This window comes from Dromaius novaehollandiae, chromosome 6, assembly GCF_036370855.1.
Source record: "Dromaius novaehollandiae isolate bDroNov1 chromosome 6, bDroNov1.hap1, whole genome shotgun sequence".
Taxonomy (NCBI): Eukaryota; Metazoa; Chordata; class Aves; order Casuariiformes; family Dromaiidae; genus Dromaius; species Dromaius novaehollandiae.
The window spans coordinates 23,820,591-23,846,013 of NC_088103.1; the positions used below are offsets into that span (position 1 = coordinate 23,820,591).

The following is a 25,423-nucleotide window of genomic DNA, read 5'->3' on the forward strand; positions in this document are numbered from 1 at the left end:
GTGTCAAAATAAGAGGCAAGGAGTCAGGTGGAGGGAGGAAGTTAGATTTGTTTGCAGCAGTGTAAAGCTGCACTTCTCCTTCCCCGCTTAGGATGATTTGCAGAGGAAGCAATTCCATGCTGCTGGTCTTCAGTCACGCAGTTGTCAGTGTGAAGTGGCAGCACAGCTAATTTGGATCAGAAACAAATTTCTGATGCAACTCCTGAGTGAGATAGGAAGGAGTGTTTGCTTATTGCTAAATATTATTTTATTTAAATAGATTTTCTACTTGTGTAACTTGTGGGCAGTATTTGGGGCAATGTTGTTCAGTATCCATTAACTGCCTTTGAAAAGGAATGGGAAGGAAGTAGGCTAAAAAGCTTTTAGTTTCAGATTTTACTTTTCGCAGAATCCCTGACCCATGCATAACAGCTGTAAGTTCCCTTTGGGAATGACTATATTTATGTTGCTCCCAGCATACTGGAACTGCATTCATGACTTATGCCCACAGGAAATATCATAAATGTAATTAAAAATAGAAATATTGGATTGGTCTTCTGTGTTGAAGGGAGGGAGCCCTACTTTTTTTCCTCAGTTCTGTCTGGATGAATAGTGAGAGAAAGTAATTCTTGCAGAGTGCGTTTAGGTAATGAACCGACATATATTTGAATACCGTACTGTAATATAGCAAAAAAGCACTGGTCCTGTCCAGGTGCCTGATGCAAAACTCAGAGATTCAGGCTTCTGTGACATTTATGGCTTTCAGGTGCTACAATATTTTGAAAACGCCAATCTTGTCTTAAGAGTGGAAGTTTCTACAGTCAGTGCTGTAGAAGAGGGATGGTGTAGTTGTGTCTTGCCTCAGCTGAAAGGTTCCTACAGTCTTTGCTTGGGAACAGCAGAGATGACCTGGTTTTGTTTGTGCGTGCGGGAGAAGTCGGCATGAAATACCTTCTCACCAGAATGCCTAGGGTGTTCTCAGTTACAAGGGGATCTCAGCTTGCTTCATGTGAGCAGACCTTTACGGCTTCAGCTATGCTGAAAATTAGAGACGGTGGGGGAAGGAGCATGGAGCAGTGCATTTCTTATGCAAGAAGGCTGGGTTTTTAAAAAGGAAATTGCCTAGGGCTAGTACTTAATGCCAAAACTCAGGTGGTGAGGAAAGGTGGATATGCTAAAACAGGGATTGAGCCCTACTCATGCTGCAGCTCTACACTTTCTCTCAATCCAGAGCTGAACCCTAACTCTAATTTTCCTGGGAAGTCATAGACAAGTCTGCCACCGTTGCTCAGACAACAGATTTTAACCAGCACAGGAGTCTGTGCAGCCCCCACTTTCCTTTGGCAGCCCCTCTCCAGCCCCACTCACACTGCAGCTCCACATTTTCTTTCTCAGTCAACCCTAGGCCTGACTTTTTCTGGAGACATATAGACAAGGACCCTCAGGCATTGGTCAGATAAAAGAATTTCAGAGGGTTGGAAAAGAAGTAGGACCTATGTAGTGTGCCCCTCTTTTCCTAGGTTGCTCTTCCAGTGTGGTTCAAATAGTAAATCTTGTCTCCCATAACCTTTTTGATGTCAACTGTACAGCTACAATCTGCAGAGACTAGTAGAGGAGCAAAAATAACTTGAAACACATGACAAAGATTTTTGTACTAGTAATAAAGTATTATGGGAACAGAATGGTAATAGAAGCCAGGAATACTTTCAGAAACTCAAGAGTAGAAACAGAATAAATTATACAAAAATCTGTGATGGAGCAGAATGGGCATAATGACCAAATCAGCATCTTGTGCAGCTTGAATAGTTGTCTTATTCCATAGCCACTTTGTGTGAAAATGTAATAATTATTAAAATAAATTAATTAAATCAAATATTAATTAAATATATTAAATTAAAATAAAATTTATTTATATTAAATGGGGGAATGAAGATATCATTAATGGTATGCTTTATATGTTCTACTAATGTGAATGTATACCTGGCATCAAGTCTAGGACAGCAAATGGAGAAGAGTCTTTTATTTCAGATATGGCCACAATAAATCTGATATGTATCTAATCTTCTGCCACTGCATCTTTGGATTCGTTGACACAAAGGCCAGTGAATAGGGAAAGAGACCAGAAATGTAGAAATGGAAGCAAAATTACAGAATTGGCAGAAAAAAAGTGGTATAAAATGAAAGCTCTCTTAATCACTGTATATAATTACTCAAGTACAGAAAAATTACCTAAGCAGGGGACCACAAAGCAGAATGTATAGCCAGGTAGGCCATGCAGAACCCATTTGATTGTAAATGAAAGTAAAGGTATTTGAAACTGTAAATTGTCTTCACTAATTTAACAGTGGACTTTGAGCTTTCTTTGTGCTTACCCATGATTAATTCAGCCATTGTTTTAGTAATACTTTCATTTTGGTTAATAGTATTTTAATGTCTCCTACAATGAGAGGCCTATGCCAAGAATATTCCAGTTAAATTATTAAAAAAGGGAAAGGGAGAGCCACAAAATGCCATCAGCTTACTTTTCAAGAAACCTTTACATAAACCTTTACTTGCCTGAGCTAACGTGATCTTGCAGCTCTATTCAGTCATAGCTGAAACAGAGGGAAAAATTATTCCTTTTCTCTTCCGTTATATTTTATCTTTTTCTCAGTTCCTACCTGTGTCTATTGTTTTGTCCTGCCACTTGGATCTGTTAAACGCTCGTCTGCCAACATTTCTTTGCAGTCACCAGTTCTTCATCTCCTTGTCTGCGGCAGGGTATAATAACCAGTTCCTCTGGAACTTGTAGGATTGATCTGAGTTTATTAGTGAGGTCCTGTCGTGCAGCATTTATGCAACAGAGAGAAATTCCAGTGCTCAGACAGGATCTGGTCTTAAACATCTTAATTGGTTTATTGGACTGAAGTTCAAGAGAACTGGCAAGTTAGAGTGGTGAATTTTTGCCAGTTATTATTTGCATCATTTTTCAAGGCTTGTCTGTTCCTGAAGATGAGCCTGTTGGATATTAAAGATGAATACACAAATATGTATAACAGATACATATATGAGAAGTGTCTCATTGTATGTATTTGTAAATGGAAGGCATAGATAAGGCTAGCCTGCATAACAACATTTACTAATGCCATTATCCATTCCTCTATACTAGCTTTATCCCCAAGTGTGCTTTGAGGATCTTTTAGGAGATGAAGAAATTTGAGCACTATTGAACAGAGACAAGAAATTAATTACAAAACAGAAGGGCATGACTTAGGGTGCTGTGGAAGGGGCACTTTCTGTCTTTTAAATGTATCATCTATTTGTCAATTGAATGGCTTATCTCTGGCCCTTGTCACCCTTCTTGCCGTGCATTTTAAATGAATTGTGGTTGGGGAATGGTGTGTTCAGTACATCGATAGCTGTTTTCCTACTTTAATGTGGAAAAGTAACATGTTATCATTAAGTTTTCTCCTGTAAATGCAAACACATGTTCCTCCTTTCTTTCACCTTCTTCAGCAGAATGAAACTGAAGTCATGATTCATGTGCTTATATATTACAAAACAGCATTAGTCTCTCAGATTATATTTTCTGTGTCTGACATTAAAGTTATTGATGCATTACTGGGCTAAGGCACTGGTGAAACTGCCAAAACCTGTCCTAAGACCATGCTTAAAGGCTTGGAAATCAACTTAGGTTGTGATTATGGAAAACTGGGAAGGGTTCCCAGAAAGGAACTGTCCGTTCACCAGTCAGAAGAGATGAATATTGTTTCCATTGATGTTTAAATCCATTCCTGCAACTGCCGTGCACCAGCCACGAGGACTGGCTGTCCCTAAGGGCAGGTGAGCCGGGGGCGATCCCAGCATGGGCAGTGCCCTGTCCGATGGGACACAGTCGCACGCGGGCTGAACACGGTGGGCAGAGAAGGGTGCTGGTAGCAGGGTCCATCGACAGCCCCAAGCAAGGTGAGTGATGAACCAGGTTCAGGGGCCACCCAGAGAGTTGGTCACAAGGAGTTGGGGCCAGAGACAGGACTGGAGACAAGGCTGCAGCATCCGTATGGAGAGTCTTTCCTGGAGACAACTACATACAGTGTAGGTCCAAGGTCTGCCCAGGAGCAGGGCTGCAGGCAGGCCCATGTACAGCGCAGCTTGGGGGTGACTAAAGGCCCAGGGCTGAGCTGAAATGGGGCTCTTGGGGCCCTGCCACCTCCAGCTACTTAATAAGCCAGATGAAAGAAAGGAGAGGCTGCTTGCTCTGTGTCCTGTTATCCCTCAAATTCTGACGCAGTGACTGGCACCCGTGACATAGCCCCCTTATTTCTCCAAAGAGGAAGAAAGGAGTTTCCCATCACATGATTCTCTTAGTCCCAGAAATTGTTGTCATCTCAAAAAGGCACTTAATTCCAAACAGGAGGAGTGGTGTCTCGCTTGTCAACTGATCTAAGAGACAGAGGTATATTTTTTAGGAATACAAACCTTTAACATATTTTTCCCTTAATCCCATAATTAGCTACATCTAGACCTTCGAAGACCCACTCTGTTTTCTGTTTCAGTGGCAGGTCAAAAAAGTTAATATGACGCAGTTGCCTTTGACTTGAATTTCAGGTAGGGCAGATTTCACTACTGACAACATAAACATTCAAACCAGCTAGAAATCTACCAAAATCTTCTGCAAAGAAAATGTGCTTTTTAGGTTGGAATGGATCATACCTTCAGCTGCCTGAAGGGCGCATCTTCCCCCTCCCCTCAATTGTGGCAGCATTTGTATGGCCTGCAACACCAATAAGCTGGTTTTGGGTTAATATGTAGTCTTTCCTGTGCCATGGAATGGATCTCTGCTTATCTCGGTTAAAGGGTAAATTCAGACTGGGAAGGTGTTCCTCTATCAACAAGCAGATATTGAAGGATGTTGGGATAAATGCTTGCTTCAGTCTTCTCCTATTCCTCCTATGGCTGCTAAAGAGGATGAGAATTTTTCCCTCTTCCCTCAGTGATCCCCAGAAAGGTTGTTTTGTATCCAAGTATCTTTTCCAGAAGAACTGAGTTAATCTAGATTCCTGGTACCAATATTTGGTGGAGGAAGGATAGAAGAAACTGAAAAGAAATCTAATTTTTTCGGGCACTTAGTGCCGTGTTAGAGTGCCTCAATCGTGATCCAAGAGGAGGGCTAGGCGAGAGATGATCCTTTAGTGTTGCCAGAAACATAAATCCTTGGTTAAAATTGTGGGAGGGCTGAAAAGGGGACAGACAAAACAACCTCAGGGAGAATCTAGGAAGAGGTGATCTCCTTCAGACTTCTATACCATTTTTAAGATCAAATTGACATCTATTAATTTAATATAGCATTTATTGCTATAAATTTTTTTATATATATATATAAACCTATTATATAGGCTGTGATGCAGGTATTAAACTGAGCTTCAACTTTATCTGTTAGCATAAGAGTGGGAAGGGGTTTTCCCTTTCCTAGTATTTTTTGAAATAAATTCACGCACAAATATGTTTGGCGTTTACTGTCCCCAGAGAGAGTAGCAAAATCTATGGCACTGGCTGCAGCATATCCTGTTTGATGTCTCTACCTGCACAGTGTTGTAAAATGAAGCGAATCAATGAAACGGGGAAAGAAGTGGGGGAAGGGCTCTGTGCACAGAGGAGGCTTGTGTGTGATTGAGACTAAAGAGCTGGGTGAGAAATTCTTGTCTGGCACGTTGCTGTAAATTGTGCTAGATTTGTTATGTGTTGCTGTCTGGAGGTTGCAGATTGTTCAGGGATAGCACGATCAGCGCTATTATGCCGTGGTGGTTTACAAATAAGAATCCAGACTTCAAGAAAATTTTTCAAAGAATGTGAACTAAATAAATGGGTGCCTCACTGTGTCTTGATGGTTCAAGAACCATTTAGGCCTGTTCATGTCACAAATGCAATCGATGTTAATACGGTCTTAAAGCTGAGGAATTTTGAAAATTGTGCAACAGAAAAGCTTATGTCTGGCCATCTGGCATGGCGTAGTGTGGTGTGGTGTGGCCTGGCATGGCACGGTGTGGTATTAAAAATCTGTTCTGCTTATTCATTTGAAGTCATTTTAAAGGTCCAAGTGAACATTTTTCAGTGCAGCCCAATAAATGTCACAAACATCTAGGAGAGGATTAGCAGGTCTGTATGGGGTAGGAAGTCAGGATTCCAGTGTAGATCTCTTAGGAGATTTACTTGCAAAGATGGGATTTTGCTCCTTTTTTATTTAACTTTTCAAGATTGGATTATCTAGAAAGTAAGGCCATTCACTTCAAACATTATTTACCTTGCTGCTCATGTACCCTTTTAAGTTACTGAAATAAAGCATAGTGAGAGGTTTGGGTCTAAGCAGTGTCTTAGGAATTATGCCATTACATGTACAGTGTGACCTGGTGAAGAGGAAATATTGCAAACACTGTTAATATTTTTGTAACAACTACCACTCTTAGTTTAGGTATAGTGACTCTTAAAGTCCCCTTGCTTTCTGCTAACAGTTGGTTCTGGTTTTCAGCTGGGTTTTGCAGTGCCTATAAAGCAGATCGTGAGTATTAGAAATAGAGGAAAGAAAGATAGAGGCTGGTCCAGAAATGCCGCGATGTGAACATGATTTCAGGGCAGTGACAGAAGAGAGACTTCTGTCTGAATCATGATTAGACATTTTGTGTTTGCTTTAATTTTTTTGGACATTACCCTAATGAAAGTTATTTTCTGAGTCTGTTTTAATTCAGGGATCTACAAAAATTTTCTAACAAAGATGTTGATACCTGTACAGTGAGTTAAACCTACTGATGATTGGCTTGATTTTCTTGGTAAGCTTTCATTAGACCCCTTAGAAACAGTGTGCTGATCCTGGTGGAAAACCAGTGCTTTAGCATTGTGTCATTTCGGAGCTGCACCTCAGCTCGCACTACCGTGATGAAAGTACCTTGAATATTGAGCACAAAGATCATGTAATGATGTCAGAAGGACCTGTCTTGTACGTCGCAGCCTGCTGCGGGAACGCTACCGAGAGACCTCACGGTTATCCGAATCTTCACGAGAGGGGAGGTGCCGGGGAGGGGAGGACGTGCTTACCCCGTGCAGCAGAAGAGCCTGTGTTTTAGTTGGTAGTAACCTGCGGGATTTTCCCCTTTATTTGCAGGGCTCTGTGAGGGGAGTCCCCACGGGGTGAAGTTGGGCTGTGCTAGAGCTGGCGTCCTGGATGATGAGGACTAGCTGTTTAGGAAAATATCACTTAAATCTCACTGCACCTGCCTGCTGGTGTGAGGGGGTAGCTGGTGTGCGTGCCTCCCAGTGACGCTTAACGGGGGGAAGCTGGTGGCCTAATTTTCCCTCTGCTTGCCGTAGGTCTGGGGGACAGCACGGAGGAGCTCTGGAAGGAGAGTTTGGGGGGGGTTCTCTCATAAATCTTTTTTTTGGAGAGGGAGAAGTGGAGGTAGGGAGGTTTGGGCAGGGAGGATGGGGAAGAAGAGATCTGTCCTCTGGGAGAGATACTGAAGTTCGGACTTTAGGCAGTAAGCAAAAGTTGATCGTCTTCCTGTACGTGGGATTGCAGTAATTCTGTCTAGCGTTTTCCAGCTGAGTACATTTGAAAACACTGTCGGCAAGTGTCCAATAAACCTGAAACCTCTGTAAAACTTTGGAGATTGGAGGAAAATGTATTTTGTGTTCAATGAAAACTAGTCAAGAAAATCTCGGTTATTCTGAAAATTAGTCCTGTCTTGTTGAGAGTCAGGATTTTCTGTTTTCTTTGTGATTAGGAGTACTGAGAGTTTTCCAAAATCTGTTTTTTTGCATAGAGCAGCTTGAATGGAAATGATTTGTTTACTGGCATAGATGGCAGCCAGAAGCTAAAAATTTAAATGGTTTTAGGTTAAGTGTAAACAAAAAATGTCACTATCATCCCTCTGCAATGAACAAAGCAAAGAGGCTTGGAGCCTTGCAGTGCTGCATTGTAGCATGACTTTTTTTTTTTTTTTTAAAGAGGCAGAATAAAGAGTTGTCTCTTCTATCAGATGTGGAGCCCACATATTTAGGAGGTAGTCTATTTAACTTTTTTTTTTCTTTATTTGAGGACATCAGCACTGATTCCTTGCATGTAATCCTTATCCCTCAGCAAATGTCTTTTATTCACCACTTAGCAGTAAATACCTTAATGTATATGTGCTTTTCTTTCTGAAAGACTTCAGTGCTCTTTTCAGTTTTAATATAAAACAGATGAATACTTTATGGTTTTGAAATGTATTTTCCAGAATGAAACAACATTGAGCAAGTCATTGTCCATTATAGGACAGGAAGAATACATAACAACATACCCATTCTGGGTTGGGTTTATTGTTGGTTTAGTAGGGGAATGATCTGCTCATAATAAGCAATTTAAACCATTTTCTCCCTTAGCTTCAGGGTGTTGTTTTTGTGCTGTCAGCAATGAGGCAGAGAAAAGGAACATTTTTAAAGACAGACAAAGTGGCCTTACCGCAGCTACTTGGTCAATTTGACTGCAAGGTGCTAGGCATACTGCAAAAGCAGGTTAAAACATAGTAGGTTACCCCGAGAGTCTAGTAAATGGCCCTTGTTTCCATTTTTCTTTTCAGCTTGTTACTGTCAGGAGAATATTTTTAAAAGGTGCTTTCTTTGCCTTATGGTAAAGGTAGCAACTAAATCAATCAGAGTCAGGCCTCTTTCCACGCTTTCTTTAATATCCTGTAACATTCTGTTGCATTAAGTTTTCAATGTCTTACTGCAGAAGTGTTTGCAGTGCACTGTCATCTCCTGTTAAAATAACTTCTGTAGAAATGTGTGCTAGTGTGTCATCCTGTCTGAAAACCTGCTTCTCCCAAGCACTGGCTGCGGGAAGGAGCCCAGTTTAGAGCACACCTAGCGCTTTGTATCCTCAGAGAGCAGAGCTCGCTGCCGCGGCCCGACCTCCTCGCTGCCTCCAGCGCGTCCTGCCTGCCTCCTCTCTTCTGCAGTGCCGTTTCCTATTACGTTTCCACGTAGAGAACCTGCTTGTACCAGTGTTTCAGGGATTCACGCAGGGGACAGCCACCACCAAGCACATTAAATAGGGACAGAACATATTCTCAGATTTATGTATTTATTGTTCTAGCATGTTAATATTTTATTTTTGGTGCACAAGAAAGTGATTTTTCTGTGTCCACGTGCAGATTTATGCCTGTTTCAGGATTCCAGTGACGGTGCCTCAGTATACTTAGCTAGTATGCTTTCGGTTTGGTTTGGCTTGGCTTTTTTTCTGATAATGAGATCAGTTCCTGGAGTGAAACTGAACCACATCAGGGCAAGAGAAGCAATTTACTGCTGCTGAATACATTTGCTGAGGGTAGTTTCCCTCATCTTGTCAGCTTCGTGTCTGAAGGCAACCATAAACCTGTGACAGCTTCAAAAGACAAACTCTGGCAGGGAGCTGTCAGGGTGCCCAGCAGCGGCAGGCACCGTCTGTGTGGGCTCCTTCCTCCCCTCTCCCGCCTGCCCTCCCTCTGCCTGCCTCCCTCCTGCTCTCCGTCTCTCCCCTTCCGTCGCTCTCCCCCCACCTCCCTCTACCTTGTCGATGTGGTTTTCTGTGCTGTACTTCTCCCTGGCAGTACCTCTCTGGTTTTCCTCTTGATCCTCTTGCCTCTGAACAAAAGGAGACCCTGTTGCCCGTGGTGCAGCACCTGCCCGTGTTGTCACGGGAGGGCAGGGGAGCAGAGCGGGGGGCTCCGCATCCCGGTCTCTTCCCGAACCGGCAGCGAGCTGGTTCAGTCACTTCGCTGGAAATGCCTTTGAACTGCTGCCAGATGCCATTGTCTGCCGTGCAAATGGAGCTCAGCGCCCTGCCGCGATGAGAGGCACGGGGTGTACGGCGAGGAGGGAAGGGATCCGTGAATCCCCACCCTGAAGGAGCATCGCAGATCCGCCGTGTGCCATGATTGTCTGAACACTGGACCATGCTTTTCTGCCTTCCTCTGCACGCTGTTATCCTTACTTTCCTTTTGTTGTTCCTGGGATTTCCAGGAGTGACATGGAAGCTTTTCAGAGAGGAGCTGCAGGACAAGATAGTTGCTGGGAAGAAGAGGGCTGTGCTTTTGGACTGCCTGTGTGGGACTGTGCATTGCCCACCACCCACCTGTAGCTGCAGTATGATATACCAGCTAGTGGTTAATGCTGCTTATTATGCTCAGCACTGATGTCCTCTTTTTAGTGTGAATTTATTTACGTTTTTCCATTTGTCTGCACTTAAAATTCCGGTGTCCTTAGGTTCACAAAATGAACTGAGAGATTTTGGTGGCACTGAGGGAAGGGAAGGCAGCCCCTGCTGCTAATAATGGTTCATCCATCTAGCGACTGTGCAGCCCAGCTGCCCTTTTCAGGAAAGGCCAGCTCACTTAATATATGATTTTTGTGAAGAGTAGCTCTCAGGCTTTTTATTCTTCCTTGCTTTCCCTTTGGCTCCATGTGTTTCCTTGGGTTGCTGGCTGTCAGAGTTATCAGACAGGACCCCTTTTGAGAGCGAACTTCACTGGAAGACATGGCTTTTAAAGGTAGGAAATTTGAATCAGTGTGTTTATCTGTGCTATTCCTTATCTAATTGCTGCACTTCGGTAAGTATAAGGAAACATCTTTTTTTTCATGCGTTGGTGTTTGACTGTTTATTTAACAAGTCATCATCTGCAAGGGCAGTGCTTTGAGAGGCGGCTGGGGGGGCTGCTCCTCAGTGATTGCATTAGGCAGCGCACTAAGTGGACTTGGCAGGGCTTGTCTCTAGCGCTGATATGCCTTCTGCCTTCCTCGGTCATTAAGCTCTACGTTAGTTCCCTCTCCTCCTCCTCCTCCCTCTGCTCTCCCTTGCCGTCCCTGGTAGGATGTGTCTGCATCTAACCTTACTGCTGGGTTAAATTCAGGTGCTAAAATGTGCTGGAGGAAGGAAGAAATCTGGCCTTGAGGAGCTGGTGGCTCACAAATGTGCTTGAATAGTACAAGGAAGCTGGTTATCACTGCACGCCTTCTCCTAGGCTACTGCTCATGCTGCACTATAAATAGATACTCCCTTGACACTTCTTAGTCAGTCACTTTATTTCTTGGATATCTGATTGTTTGGATGATGAACAGATATCAGCACTATTGGTAACCGATGAAATCATTGCAAAGATTAGAGCTGTTACAGATGGAAAATTAAAAAAATTGGTTCATGTCTTTTCTGTTTCCTGAGTACTAATACAGCTATATTTTTCTAGTGGTTTCTCATACAGCAATCTAAATTTTCATTCTCCTGTTAAGAACAAAGCTACTTGTGTTAATATAATATTTAGCAGCTTGAAAGCTTAGAAATAGATTTTTTTTAAGTAATGCTTTTTTTTTTCCCCACCACAAACTAGTAAAAGAGCCTTTGGGTGACAATGCATTGGAATTTCAGTTTTCAGCTTCTTGGAAAATCAGATTCACTTGGAACATTTGGTCATTAAGAAATTTCTGTGTGCTATGATGCAGCTACCATTCTCCTGGTCAGGGCACCCTAAACAGGATTTTGGGCCTTAAAAATGTTCTTTAATTAATTAGTCAAGTTTATGCAGATAGTACTGATGCTTCTGCAATATGGCCAAACACTGCAGTTGTATAAAGCAGGAGCTTGGCTTGGAGCACAGATCAGAAACTTCTCATAGGGCTTCTTCTCTTCAGAGGCTTGTTGTTTTACTCTTGTTGTAAAAAAAAAAGCAGTCAAATGGATATGCGACTTTGTAAATAACTGTGTAAATGTAGCTCCCGCTGTCTAAACCCTTCCCTCTACAATGTGGCTGTATGGAACAGGAGATGTGATTTTCAGTTCCTTCCTCTGTCCTTCTTCACTCCCCAGCTGAGGAAAGGTGCTGTTCTCTGCTAATGATGTGTTATGTTTTGGGTTATCTAAAATTGTAATGGAATTTCTTCCCTGTTATCATAGCAATATTAAGACCTATCCTTTCTATATGCCATTAAATTCAAGAATCTCAGAGCAGTAATGTGGAAGTACATGTTGCCGGGTGTGTTTAATCGACACACGGACTGAAGTAACGTGTCAAAGGCGATGTGCTGGTAACTCCAAGAATCTTGGGTCTTTCTTCACTGTTGTAATTTTCAGTCATCCCCTTATATGGCTTATCTGCTTTGATTATTTGAAAGAAATGACTATAAAAATACAAATAATCTTTCAATAAAAATGTTCTCCATTGTTATAAACCACCTGGAAATGATAAATCGGGTCTGTTCATCTTCCGTGACTTCTCAGAAATGTAATGAAAGAAAAGCCTCTGTACAGCCAGCGTCATTAACCCCACTGCTATCCTTCATACTAAAACAATCATTTTATGCACTCAGTAAAGTGTTAAGGCACGTCAGAGGCGTTTTGTGAATGGATGCAGCCATTTGCCTGAAACCACAGTGAGGGTCTGGGTGCGCGATGCTGCCTGGTGTTGCTGCTTCAGCGCGTGGGGCTGCGTCTGTGCAGCCGCACCTCTTTCCGCACAGCCATCCCCTGCTAGCGGTGCCACCTGTAGCGCGGTGCGGGACGGGAGCAGGTACCCCCGTGCTTGTCCTCTGCGGGTGCCCGCTTTCTGGTGATGCTTCGTGACAGTCACCCCCTGCAGTTGAAGCGCTCCAGTCTGTTTGAAAGCTGGGATCCTCGTTTTAGTCTCTGGAGCAGACTCTAAATACGGTGATGGATTCAATAAGCTTGTTTCAAGAGAGGCAATTGGTAGTGCTCATTTATAAAAAATGTTGCTGGGTTGCTGGAAAAGAGGAGGGGGAAGCGGTTGAGAAGGCAAGTCTGCAAACTAAGCTTACTTATACGCATTAGGATGAGCCCAGGCATGAAGGAAAAGGAGAACTCAGAGCTTTTCATTATCTAATGCTCCCTTAGGGCAGTAACAAACTCGCTACGGAGCCAGCAAGCCAGGCACAAGGGCTGGCAGAGAGCGAGCACACTTTGTTCTCAGAGTACCGCCAGTATGGGAATGTTTCGCTATGTAGTGAAGCCATTTTTAATAGAAAATACTCCTCTAAGGGTTTTGTTTTTGTTGCTTATGGTTTCAGAAGTTGCTTTAAATCCGATGTAGTGCCTTCTTCCAAACAAAAGGTTGTTAAGTTAGGTGTCATACAATGAAGGAAGCATAGGCATGCTTCCTCGCATCCCTTGAGTATGAGCTGGGACTATGTAGGGACCCTCCTTCCTAGAACTGAAAAAGACAAAACAGAGAAGTTGGCCTCTCTTTTTGCTTTGGTTGTTTGTGGCTTTCAGCCATTCTCTGGTACTTGGTGGCCACTGTGTGTTGTGTCCTTCATTTCAAAGTAGGTCATCATTTTTACACTGAAAATTCAAGTGCAAAATGTATTCATAGGAAAGCAAAATGTTTATCCCTGGAGGGGAAAGAGAAAGCAGGTAGGACAGACCTCTGGTGTCCCCCACTGATATAAGTACAACTGCTCTGTTTTGGATTTCCACAAGGAACAGGGTGGGGGGTGCCCAAGTTAAGGAGTCTCTTCTCAGGTGGTAGGGTAGTTCGGGATTCAAGGTGTTGGTTCAGTGCGTATGCATTAAATTGGTTGATTGGCATCAGTCTATTTAGGATCATGAAGGAAAGCAGACTTCTCTCTAAAAAAAGGTAGAGGATCTCCTCATGTTTGTATTCTTAGCATTTGCAAAATCCAAAGTGATTCTTCATACAGGCAGTTTGACCTAGAATGAATGCACTCTTCTTCCTGCTTCACAATAAATTAAATGCCATTGCCAGTAGTTTAACCTCTCAGGTGGCCCTGGTTGAACGAGCACAGTTCCAGTGTTTGGTACAGATAGAGGCAGTAAAGGAAGAAGTAAAGAAAGAAATGTATGAGAGCTTGGCAAATACAGTGGAGGGGAAAAGAATTTTCACAATTTTCATGGAATGTCTTCCATGCTGCAAGCAAACAAAAGTCAAATTACGATCATTTTTTTTAGTTGAGAACTGCTAGACGATTTTTCACCTTCTATCTGTCTCAGATCTCATTGTCTGGAGTATTTACAGCAGAGCAGTAAGCAATGGCAGTCTCACCTTTATCATTGTTTTGAAGTTTGTGCTTTAGACAGGTAACGTGAGGGTAACAATTCATTCTAACAGAGTCCTGGGCATCTCAAAGTGCTGTTGTGGCATCACTGCGCATGGTTGTTCTGTATAACATTATTTGCGTTTTACAGGTGGGATTCAGGAAATGTGTAAATGCATCAAGTTAAAAATGGATGCTTGTGGACCAAGGAGCGAAGGGGAAGTTGAAGATTTTAATATTCCACCCTGTCTTGTCTTGTCTGCTGTGGTAATGCTGCTCTTCCTTCTCTCCCTTCTGTAACTCTTCCAGGGAGAGAGAAGCCAAAATCTGCCCTGAAGCTCCTCTGGAAGGCACTTTCAGATTTTGGTCTCCTGAAACCGGAGCCCTCACTTCTGGCTCCACTGTGGAGTCTCCCTGTATATGCAGGAAAACCTGTGCCTGGACGAGAGAATTAAATTGGGTCCTCAATATATGTGCGCAGTAAGGAGTTAGAAAGCAGACCCCCAGCCTCCTCCTGGGAGGAGCTGACCGAGAGGAGCATATGGCTTGATAACCCCTTCGCATGCCCCTTGGCACCGCTCGGATAGAGTTATCAGCTCCTGCTGCCCAAGGGCTGCCCCTCTGAGCCGGGGAGGCAAGGGGCTGAAAATGAGAGCTGCGGCAGTAGGTTTCCTGGCGTGGGAATTACCGATGCATTTGTCAAATTGACAGCCCAGGGTGGCTGAGGAGGAGGGGGATGTGCACATCTGTTCTCGTGCCGCCGAGGGATGCTGGCGAGCGCGTGTCTGCCCGTGCCCCCTCCCGCCGCGGCGGGAGCCAGGCGGGAGCGCGGGCGGTCCTCCCGCGCCGGCAGGCGCTGCCGAGCGAGGCTGCCGAGCGCTGCAGCAGCGGGCAGCCGCCTCTGCAATGCCAGCCCCTCATGCCAGCTGAATTGGTTGGGAAGGTGCAGGCAGGCAAAGTGGAATTTGGGCAAAAATAGGCATAAAAGCAATGGGTAAGAGTCCTACTACAGGTAGCCAGATGCCAGCAGGTTTTTTTGAATGAAGACCATGAACCTTCCTCAACTCTTCCCGTCACAGATATTCTGCAAGCCACTTAATGCTTTGGAGGAATGGGGTATAGACCCTGGGAGGACAGTGAAAGCTTTTCAGATTATTACAAAAACACAAGCCCGGTTCCATAACGAAGACTGAATTTTACAATTCAAGTGGAGGCTTCATTTCTTCATTGTGTGTGAAAACAGCCTATGCCTTCCAAAAAGCCGTAGTGCTTACGTTCCAGCTACCAAATTAATTATGTGAGAATTAAGTAGACCAAATAATTAGAGTTTAAATTAGTTTGTGCATTTAATTTTAAAATTAATGTTTAAAATTTTAAAAGATGTTTAGCATCAGGTATTGTTTAGTAACATAATTATAGGTTCTTCAGAGTTGCTGTCTAGCTCACAATTATTTAATTCTTGTGTTTTGGCTACACTGAAGATGGTAAAATTTAGAGTTTGGCCATCCAAACTACGTTTACTCTCCCCTTTGCAGTAATGCTGAGTAGAAAACAAAGAAAAAATCTTGTCTGAAAGTATAGCATTAGTCTGATTTGGGGCTAGTAAAAAGCATTCATTATTTATTTATAGTGTTGCTGCAAAGTCAAATTTGACTTGAATGCCTGAGATGAGATTATGTGCCTTCCATCATAACTGCGTGCAAGATTTTAGTGTTAAGTGATCTGAGAACTACAAAGCGTCTGTTACCTCACTGAGATCAGTTCCTCACTGTTAGCACACTGGACTTCAGATTTCAACATTAATCATGAAATTTAAGCATTTATAACATTTTATTGTGGGTATTCTCTAATTTAAATGATCTACACTCTCAACTGCTGCACCGGTCTAATACTCCTTCTCACATTGGGAAATTGCATACAATTGAAATGACCTACAGTATTACCTACCGTAGTAACATAGTGACAGCAACTTTCTTGCCTACTTGCAAAGTCTTTGACTGCCTTTTCCCCCACATGCCTCTCTCTGGACAAAGGAAACTGGTGAATGCAGTTAGAGTCCTGCAAGCATGTTAGTTTTTCACAACCTAACCAGCAGTGGCTGTAGTCAGGATACAGAGGAAATTTTGCTATGGTGTGTCCAGTGCAAGGCACAGTGAATTTTAGACTTGCAGACAGTATGAACTGCTTCTCCATCAGCATTAAGTACATAAGCTCTAAGCATGCCAGTGTGCTTCTGCTGGAAACTCATCTTTGAAGATGGGATGTTAAGCCTTTTAGTTCCTGCTTCTTTTGATTATTAAATAACCTGTGTTTTTTAAAAGTAGGCATGCTAGACCGAATGTCTCAGGCAAATTCTGTCTTTAGGCGCTATGTTTCTGCCTCCTTAAGCAATGTGAGCTGTCATTTTCTCCTACTCCCCTCTGACTCCCTGTGCACTACTCCCTTTATCTCTTCCTCCTACTCTCAGCTTTGCATTTTGTTTCATGCTGCCTCCTATTCCTGGAACAGTCTCCAAGTCTCTGCTGCCAAATTCACCCTCCCTCTCTCTCCTCTCGCGAACCTGTTTCTTCCAGCAATCATTTCTAAGTTGTTTACTTGACTAATTGTCTGTCTGTACACTTTCTTTCATATATTTGTCGTTCTGGATCGCGTTTCTTATGTGTGATGGTGCGTATTGCAGGATAACGAGTATATTTGCCAGTGTTTTGTTGAGCATTGTTTGCGTTAGCTCTTCATACAACGATTAGTAATAAATTCTCCTTACCATTTCAAGTGCAGAATTTTTCTTTAAGTTATTGTTTGCTGTTTTCTGTATGCTGTTAAAGAGCAGCCATGTTTTATCTTAAGGTAATTGCTGGACTGTGAAAATTAGTGTCTGTATTACAGCAAGTGCCATAAGGTAGCCTGTCAGTCTTGGTAGAGTTCAGTTGTTTTTATCAGTTTGGATGGTATGGTGGTAGAAAACACATGGCTCTGGGCAAATCTGGTACTTGGTGATATTGCTGTCATTGCACAGCTTCACTGCTGGGGTAATTGTGGTGGCATGACTCGCGTTTTTCCAGCATAGACCAGCTCTTGGTGGCATACGTGGAGAAGTATCTGCCTGCCGTTTATAAAGTGCTTTGGTGTCCTTTTTTGTGGAATAGCTCCTACCATGGAAACACTTGCACCGTATTAGTATACATACATGTTGGTGGGTGGTAGTGTTGCTGTATGCAAGCGGTGGATGAAGTCATCGGCTTTTGTGGTCATTGCCTTGTGTAGGCTGAATACCTTGTAGTACCTTCTACCCAGGCTAGACTAGGAGAAATGGGTTCTGCCTCCCTTGGCGAGACTGAGCAGCACGGCCCGGGCTGATGCCCCTTTCTGCCTGTGGAGAAATTTGCTTTTCTGGCAGTTCTGTTCTTTCCATTGCAACTGAGAGCAAGGCAGTTTGATCATTGATTTGAAAAAAGGTTTGGGGGATTCTCTGTTTTCAATTCACTTTTTTGAACCTAGTTAAACATGTATTAAAAAAGGAAAAAAATATATATTTTTGTTTCTTTAGATTTAAATTTCATAATAAACTGTGTTCTGAATGCATTTATTATCATAAATGCCACTTCTGATAATATCTTACCTAATATCTTACTGCTGTATGTGAAACAGTAATAATTTCATAACTAAGTTTATCCTATTGATACTTATACGCTTGCAAGCTGGCTCACAAGAGTGATGCAATTAATTTTGACATGGAGGTTAAGCATATGTTTTTTCATTGTCAGAATCTAAAATCGGACTGTAAAACTAAATTTATTCATGGAAAAAACAAGCTGTTGCTTCAAAACAAAATTGTTTCTGCGTTAACAATAAAAAATGAATTAGACTTTCAGTAGTTTAATTTTATTGTGAAGTTTGTTACCTATAAGTTTCGGAAAAAATCTCGAAGATAGCCAGTTTAGTCTCCACAACCCACATTTGGGCACCTAGCAATTTTCGGCACCCAGATCCTTTTGTCTTCAGCTGTAGTTCCTGATGGAGATGTGCACATTTGGGCACCTAGCAATTTTCGGCACCCAGATCCTTTTGTCTTCAGCTGTAGTTCCTGATGGAGATGTGCAGTCTGCTCAAAATGCTTGAGCTTTCCCGACTAAGAAAACTTCAGTATTATCAGAGGGTTGATTCAATTGCAAATTCGGCTGCTTTTGTTCCTGAGTTTGCCTGTTCTGTTAATTAGGAGGTTAATGAGGTCCTGGACTTATCCTTCCCTGCATGAAGGAATATTTAAAAGATGCAACTTCATAGTAGAAAAAAATTCTACTTGTGATCAGTTGACAAATTAAAAATGCAAGAATGTAGCACCCACTTTAGCAATTAAGGCTATAAAATGGGAAAAAAGTGAAGAACTAGTGACTTGTAATTACAATGACAGTTTTAAATGAATTAATGTATTTGGGAGGTGTGTATTTTGGAATCATGAGTTTTGCGTGTCCTTGGTGGTGGTCTAAATGCAACATGTCTACGAGGGGGAAGAGAAGGTCGGGTGCTGCAATTCCCGTTTAAAAGCGGTGGTGAGCATGGCCCAGCGCAAGCTGCGGTGTGGAAGTAAGCGTGCGTTGGCCTGTGTTGCTCTGATTTTGTAACAATTACAAACACAGATGGCTTGAGGAAAAAATTAAATAATTCCACCCACATTAAGACAGGGAAACCTAACAATAGCTACAACTCTTCACCACCCTGTTCCTCTAGCGCTCTTTCCTGCCGTCTCTTGCACGCCCCTGCGTGTGTGGAAAACACCAACTAGCGTGTGAGGCTGCTGTGGGGTCTGTTGGGGCGATAAGTACCCCCATAGGGTCTGGTTGCCCTGGCCAGCCTTGTCTGAGGCCTCCTCCTGTCCTCCTCCTCCTCTCCTGCTTTTGGGCTGGGGGCCTCGGTCACCCCAATCTGCAGCAGCCCTGCCCCACACCTGAGCCCCACGGCCCGCTTTGGGGGCTTGGCAGCGCAGTGGGCGGCCCCCGGCTCCCCGGCCGTGGCTCCAGCAAGGCAGAGCGGCCTCCGCCGTGCCCCCACGGCCCCTGGGAGCCACCCTGGAGCCCTCTCCTTCCCTTTGCTTTTTACTTGTGTTGCTTTGGCTAGGCCAGGCTCATCACTTTCTGAAATCACTTTTCCCCTCTTTCTGAAGTGAGTTTGCAAGGTGTTAAAAGCGGTCTTGCAATAGGCAAGCCTGCAAAAATCTGAATATTTTGTTTTTCGAGTCCAGAAAACTTACTTATTTCAGTCATACCAAGGTAATAGAGACCTGAATGTTGGAAACTAAAAAGGGTGGGAGACATACCTTTAACTCCACACTGGATTGAGGTCTTTTGGGTAGAAGATCTGAGCGGCAGGCAGGCAGGGAGTTGCTGTGCACAGCCGGGAAACATGTTCTTTTGCAAGCCTGACAAATTCAGACCATGTGAATCTTAGTTTCAAATACACAATAACAGGTAAACACAACCTTTCCTGAGGTTTTATGCTTTGGTAGAGCACGCTTACAGCTTTCTTCCGATGTCAGCTTGGACGAGCTTTCACTCTAAGAGTATTAAACCTGTTGTAGTTGATCCCTGTTGTCACACGTTCATAGATAAAATAGATTGAAAAAAAATATTAGCTACTACGGGTTACCTGACGGGAGGAAGCAGTTGAGTATATGAGATCAGCCTCTTGCTAACTGAGGTGAAATGGTTAAAGCATAGCTCAAAGGAAGAGTGGTTGGACTGCTCTCCTAGCTATTACAGATAAAGTTTCATACCTTGCATTTCTATATTAAGACACTTCAACTCTGACTGACACCAAGTTGTTCTTGTTTTTGCTGCAGTTTGACTTTATTTCCCTACTTGATTAAGTTACTTAGGAGAAGACAGCAGAGAAGACGTTTTGCTTTCTACAACAAAATCATTTATCTGAATTGTGATAGCCGGGTGCATGAGGGAATGGAAATTAGATCCTTGTCCATATCTAATGCGGAAGGAACTGCATTTGTTTCCTGTTCTCACAGCTGAGTTGAAGATGTTTTGCCATGATAAAGCATACTTGTTGATTGCTGATGTAGGGAGGAGGCTAAAGATGGTATGCTCCCACAATTCGGGGTGACCGAAGTACTCACTTATCACCTGAGTGGGACTGGAGAGCATCTTGGAGGCTCCCTGTGTGGCAGGCTCCAGACTCTGCTAACGCTAGTTCTCCATCCCATGGCTCCTAGCGGCTGCAGATGGGCATCAACATCTCCCATGTAGTTACCTGGTTTGGGTAAAGGGTTCGGGTCTGAGTGTGCATAGGCGTAAATGTCAGGGGAGGCAGAAAACAGAAGGAAAGATAATTCCAGAATAAAACCATGAAGTTTTTGTGGAGGACTGATATCCAGATATTAGAGCTTAAGCAGCATATGAAATGAAGAAGTGGAGATGTCCCTTTGACTCTCTGCAAGGATGGTGCCGCCTTTCTCTCACGCGAGCAGTAGCATTACAGAGGACCGCGCAGCTGCAGAGCGGTGGCATCCTCTGGCTGGTGGAGAGCATTGCCCTCCGTGAGCCCTCCCAGCACCGGCATACATGCGTGCTTTCCTTTTCGTTCCAGTAAATGTGTGCAGCTGGCAAGCTGCGTATTATTTTTATTAAATAGGTAGCACCAGCAATTGCTGAATGCTGAAGAGTTTTTTTTCTGTTTTAACATTTCCTCAGTTTTGTCATGTGCACCTCTGATCTTTAGGCAGGCTGAAGAGCAAGTGAGCAACTGCTTTCTCGTCCTAAACTTGTCCTGTGCCAAGACAGTGAAACAGGTAGGGGCTTGTGGTGCTGACGTTCAGTTTGAGGGAATACGTCAGTGCAAAAGTTTGAAATTCCCATGCTTCTGAAGATCAGTCAGGTTAGCTGTAATGTCCTTAAGCAGTGACTGTAGTATGACGGAGAGGAGGCAGGGAGCTGAAAACCACATTGCCCGGAGTCTTTTATCAGAAAGACTTTTTTGTTGGTCAGAGGAAAGGCTGAAAGGCTTGGTTTCATGTTGTTAGCAGGTTACGGTGTGCCTTGCCTCTGTCGTTTGCAGGGGAAGGACTAAACCTGTTGTTTCTTTTTAATACTGTGAAGGAGTAAGAAAAGAGGGATCTACTGCACACTAGGTTGGTGGTGGAAGGGATGCGCTTGACTTGGTGTATCCCAATAGCGCGGCCTTGCAGGAGTCGTGGGGCTCCGGTGCAGTCCCCCTCGGAGCTGGCCTGGGCCGTGTGTGCGCGCCTCTCCAGGATCTGCGCCTTAGCGATGCCCCCGGCTTCATTATGTTGGCAGGAGTGTAAATTCAAGTCTGCAATTGGATTTTCTGTGTGCTGGGCCGAGAGGAGTTCATGCAGACCTGTTTAGCATGGATTGCGGTTTATTGCTCTTGCAGAAGGTGTGAAGTCACACACCTGGCTGGGGCTGGGGCTGGGGGGAAGTCATTGCTATTACATTGTGCAGCTCTTCTTCTGCTTGAGGCTGACACGTTTCGAATGTGCTGGCCAGCTGGCAGCTTTCCTGCTCACCACGGATCTGTACTGAAAAAGGCCTGTCCCTGTGTGGGGACTTGCCTGAGCAGAGCGCGGAGCTGGCGGGAGTCTGGGGGGGGTATCTGTCGGGGCAGGGGAGGCACCACTGGGTTTTTTTGCCCCTCTGATCTGCGTTGGGCAGTCTTTGGGTAGCCTCCCACCGCAGGATTTGACTGGCAGTGGGTGCTAGCTGAAACACATGCCTGGAGCCCGAAAATGTTGTGGCTGTAAGTCCCACAGTATTTTTCATTTTTTCATCCAGGATGCAGAATACAACCAGCATTCATTCTTTCGTGGGCTTACTGCTGCTTTTGTGCTGTGGCTGAGTGTGCTCTGCTGCCGCTGCTCACCAGCTTTTCGCATTCCCAAGAGCGGAGCTGCACCTGGAGGCCTGGCACAGAGATATGACCGCAGACAGGGGAGAGGCTGCAGCGTCTCTCAGTGAAGCAGACAAATGAGGAATTTTGTGTCATGATGACACCATTAAAAAGGAATGGGTTGGAAAATCAATCAGATTCCTTCTCTGATTACTGTGTAACTCAATTACTGCAGTCCCTTTGGGGCCCAAAGCAACAACCGTTGCACAGAAGTGTAGAAGAAAGAGCTCTGAACTAGAGCTGTTATAGGCAAAGACGAGCTCCTGCCACAGTGCGTTCCAGAAAGTTGGGTTATATTATGCATAATAAAAGGGCTGGAGAGATGTACTTGTGATACTGTGTTTTAGGATGATAAGATCTTCTGTGGCTCAGCTGACAGAGAGCATGTATGACAGAAATTCTTGATAATGGTGTCAAATGACATCCATTATCTTCTATATCCCTGGGCACAAACTTACCATCAGCCCCATATATATGTGTGTGTGTGTGTATGTATATATATATATATATATATATATGTATATGTATAAACACACACACACACATTCTGGTCACTGGTTTTGGACGAGTGCTGGTCTTAAGCATTTGTAATGATTCTCCGCAATAATTTCCAAGCGTTGGAGATTTCTGCCTATCAGACACTAACACCACACAGTTCTGATTATTATCTTGCTTTCATATCACATCATTTGCCATGTGGTTTTAGCAGCTGATAATTCACAAAACGGTTTGTGTTTCACATTAGCACTGTATATCACTAGGAAACAGAACACGTAAGTTATATAAAGCAAGTGTCTGAATGCTGGTGATTTGTGAGATAGCTGACCTTGGAACTGGTGCTCTGACGTGGCAGGACAGAGCCCGCGGCGCCTGGGTCCATGCACCAGTGTAATACTTCATCCTTGCTGTGCCTTCTGGCTGCCTCCTCCTACAGTTTGCACTCAGGTAATCCTGGCAAATTTGCAGTAAACGAGTTTGGAATTTATCTATAAACTTGAGTTTTTTAAAGTACTAGTTTCCAAGGAGTTTGATCTCTAGCATGGAGCCAAGTATTTTCTTTTTCTTTAGGAGAGAGCAATTTTCAGTGTGATTGTGGGGGTTTTTTTCAGTGCAGATCTTTCTGGGATTTGCATTTTGGCTATGAGTGGTTTCTGACAGCTCTCTCACCTTTTAATATAAACTTTGGTTGGTGTTTTTGTTGTGTTGCTTTTTTTTTTTTTTTTTTTTTTTTTTTAACCAGCTGATGCAGTCCCCAAAGAGCTTAATGCATACTATGCCAGCTGGCATGCCCTCTGGCTGTGAAGCCTTGTTAAAGAGATCAGAGCTGACAGATTCTTGAGCAGCAATCTGATACGGGCCTTTTTTTTTATTTGTTTTTTTGAACTCACCCATGTAACAAATGGGGGCTTGTTTGGGAAGTTCGCTAGAGGGCTGAATGGAGTCATTGTTATCTGAACACTGCTGTGATTCAGAAGTGTCCAGCAAAGGGGATTCCTCTCCCTCTTGCCCCTCAGCTGGGCACTGCAGGTGTGGCAGCCCAGCTTAAACTCCGGTTTCACTCTTATTCTGCAGAATAATCCAGTTGTCTTGTTATTTTCCTCTTTAAAATGATAACCAGGAGGTCGAAGCTGCAGCTCTTTGCAAAATAGAGACTCAGTTCCACACTGAAAATGAAGAGGTGAGTGAGTGTAATCAGGGGAGAGAAGTGTTTTTCAGGGTGATGTTTTGGGGATGGAGAGTTGCAAAAGTAACACAGTACTTTGCGAGGCTTTCCCATGGATCAGTATGCTTTGTGTTTTCTTGCTGTTACAGTGGTGTTTAGATTACAAACTCCACCAAGGAAACACTTACTTGGACATCTCTGCAGGCACCCCATGGGCTCCTGAGCTTCGAAGTCCCTCTTTACATTATTTTCTCCTGCAAGAACCACTGCTTATATGATACATCTCAAGATAGTGAATGTTTCAGAATAATCTAATTATTCTATTTTAGCCAATAGAATTAAAAAAAAAAAGGACATGAGCTTGCAATTTTCAGCCTTCTCAGTTAAGATTGAGTATGAGGAATCTGAGTGTAGTTTTTTCTATGATTTTGTTACATAGTGGTAGAATGAAGACCACTTCTCATTGCAACTGGTATGCATTGAACAGTGTATATTGTGTGTCTTACAGAGAGCTCACCTCATACAAAAGATCCAGCATTTATTAGATGTTTCTACCCAACCTCTATCTTCCCACCTGACCTGTGGCTCCGTTTACTACTGTCTCTCTGCAGTGCAACATGACTTTGGAGCTCCAGTACCAAACTAGAGGCTGGTAACATCAGGGCCTTCCTCGTAGGGTCAGTGCGATGGGAAGGGCCTGATGTGGATGCGGGAAGGTTGTTCTCCTGCTTGCTTTTGAACGGTGGCACATGGTTTTTGGATACTAAGCTGGTACCCTGGCAGTCCTTATTGACTTGAACTGGAATTATGAACCATATCCTGCAGTCAGTCCAAAGAGTCAGATACAAAATCAGTTGTCACTTCAGTAACAGAAAAGGGAAAAAATCTATCTGAATTCCAGTTTTTACATCCACCCGGGGTTATTTCTGCCCTTTTCTCCTGTGCTTTTTCCAATAAAAGGTTAACAGTATGTAGAGACAAAATTGAAAGATGATCAGTCATCTATATTGAAGAAAACATAGCATCTTGTCACTGGCTGAGCTAAGTTTCCAAAGCCAGCTCTCAGTAGAGAGGGGCATTTGGGGATGGAGAGTGACAAGATCCAGCTGAGTTCGGAGGACAGAGTTTTTTCAGTCTTGATTCTTCTGCAGCCTTCCAGTGTGGCCTTAAATCGGGTTTCCTGTGTCTCAGTTTCTCCAGTGGAAAATTTATGGTGTAATGTACTTTACATTTATACCCTACAGCTATTCTGAGGACCTCATCAGGGCTAAGGTTTCATTGTGCGCTACACAAACCAGCCCCTGCCCTGCTGAGCTTGTAGCTTAGAAGTTATGTAGATAATACTTAATGATCATGCTTCTGTAAAAAGAGTTCTGACTCTTTTCTGTCCTCCGACACAAAGTTAGTGATACTATATCTGTTCATATAAAGTCTGCTTGTCTTTTTGTCTGTGCTTCAAGCTGTACCAACAGCTTGGAAAAGAGCCTGGTGGGAATATTTAGAGTTTGACTTCTGGCCTCATCTGTGAAATGATCTTTTCCCTGACTCAGAGGGATTTTTTTCTGTTTAGTAATACACATTACAAAATAAGCATCTGTCTCAAACAAGCAGTTTCTTTTCTGGTATAGATAGTTGTTAAAACCCTGATTTACTATATACAAATCTAATGTCTGTTTTACCCCTGTGGACAAATTGGTCTTCTAATATTATTTCTGTATCAGAATGATCATGACAAAAAGGCTGAAAAAATGGAGGAGTGGAGACAGGATGATGAACTGTCTGTTTTAGTAGTACTACTTTTTGTTATTGTCTCTCCTGTGC

The 25,423-nt window shown here is 43.4% G+C and overlaps 1 protein-coding gene across 21 annotated transcripts in view; it reads left to right on the forward strand.

Moving 5' to 3' along the window:
* The window catches only part of NDST2 (N-deacetylase and N-sulfotransferase 2), a 142,522-nt gene that overhangs the window by 86,560 nt on the left and 30,539 nt on the right, over positions 1–25,423 (forward strand). The gene's annotated exons all lie outside the window — the stretch shown is intronic.